This window comes from Phoenix dactylifera, unplaced genomic scaffold (assembly GCF_009389715.1).
Source record: "Phoenix dactylifera cultivar Barhee BC4 unplaced genomic scaffold, palm_55x_up_171113_PBpolish2nd_filt_p 001720F, whole genome shotgun sequence".
NCBI lineage: Eukaryota > Viridiplantae > Streptophyta > Magnoliopsida > Arecales > Arecaceae > Phoenix > Phoenix dactylifera.
The window spans coordinates 32,131-34,020 of NW_024069019.1; positions in this window are offsets into that span (position 1 = coordinate 32,131).

A 1,890-nucleotide genomic window follows, 5' to 3' on the forward strand; every position below is an offset into this window, starting at 1 on the left:
TGCTGATTACAGCGGAAGCATGGACCCAACCCACTTCCAGGATTGGCTGATGTCTCTCGAAGACTACTTCGAATGGTTCAGCATGCCCAATGAAACCAAGGTGCGATTTGTGAAGATGAAGCTCAAGGGCCAAGCACGCATATGGTGGCATAGCGTTGAAGAGAAGCTTCATCGACTCCGACAGCCCCCTATCAATGATTGGGAGGAGATGAAACTTCGTTTGAAGGAAAAGTATCTTCCCCTTGATTATGAGGAGACACTCTTCGAAGAACTTCTGAAACTTCGTCAAGGAAGCTCTTCCGTAGAGGAGTATACGGCCCGATTCCATGAGTTGATGATCCGCAGCAACCTCACGGAGACGGATCGACAGTCCCTAACTCGGTACCGATCCGGGCTGAGGGATGACATCAAGAGGGAGCTAATGACGACGCGCATCTTCAGCCTAGAGGAGGCATATCAACTCGCCATTCGAGTTGAATCGCAGCTACGACAAAGACGTCCTGCGCAAGCACCGGTTGCACGAAGATTTTCCGAGCGCAGCACCAACCGAGGAGTTCCATTTCCTCGAGGTAACGCCCCTGCTTTCAGATCTGAAACCTCTGTAAATAGAAGCACATATCAGGAAAGGGGTGCTCCAAGGGCTAATGAAAAGGGTAAAGGTGCTATGCCACAATCCACACCGCAAGGGAAGAATCCTGTTGAATGCTACAAGTGCGGCGGGCGAGGCCATTTCGCCGTTGTTTGTCCTACCCGAGACCAACGATTTGCATTGGTATGTGAAGAGGATGAGATCATAGGACCCTCTGAAGTCACTCCTCCCTCTCAACCCGCTGATGAAGAGGGAAATGAAGGGAACGAAGAACATGATGAAGAAGCCCCTGCGGTGGAGCTAGAAGCTTCAGATCTACCTGTGTGCGTCGTGCGGCGGGTTCTTACGGGTTGCAAGCAGGAGGAGAACGTGGAGGAAGATTGGAGGCGCACCAATATCTTCCACACTCGCGTCGAGCATGCCAACAAGTCTCTAAACCTCATCATTGATAATGGAAGCTGCATGAACATCATTTCCGAAGAAGTGCTGAAAAAGCTGAATCTGAAACCGGTACCGCATCCAAAGCCGTATCGGGTAAGTTGGATCGAAGACTCCTCCATCCCTGTTAAACAAAGATGCTTGATCAGTTTTTCACTTGGTAAGGACTTCCGAGATGAAGTATGGTGCGATGTTCTGCCCATGAAAGCGTGCCATCTTCTTCTAGGAAGACCTTGGTTGTATGATCGTAGTGTCGAGTATGATGGTCGATCCAATTGTTATTCTCTATATTGTGCCAACAAAAGAGTTGTGTTAAAGCCCCTTCGGATCACTGATTTTACTTCTGAAAATCTGATAATCCAACGGATTTTAACCATGAGAAAGTTTGAAGCTTGTAGCCGAGAGATTGGAGTCATGTATGCACTAGTGTTTAGGGAAGTTGGTGCTGAAATTTCAGAAGTTGTTCCTCTTGATTTCAAGTCTATATTGGATGATTTTTCTGATGTAACCCCTGAGGACCTTCCCAAGGAGCTTCCACCGATGAGGGACATCCAACATGCCATAGATTTGGTGCCCGGTTCAAGTTTACCGAATCTTCCCGCATACCGGCTGAATCCGAGAGAACATGAGGAGCTTCACCGCCAAGTCCAAGAACTTTTGGACAAGGGATTCATCCGAGAGAGCCTCAGTCCATGTGCCGTCCCAGCTCTACTTACTCCCAAGAAGGATGGTTCATGGAGGATGTGCGTGGACAGCAGAGCAATCAACAAGATTACAGTGAAGTACCGTTTCCCGATCCCGCGGCTTGACGACATGCTGGATTTGTTGCATGGAGCCACCATCTTCTCCAAGTTGGACCTTCG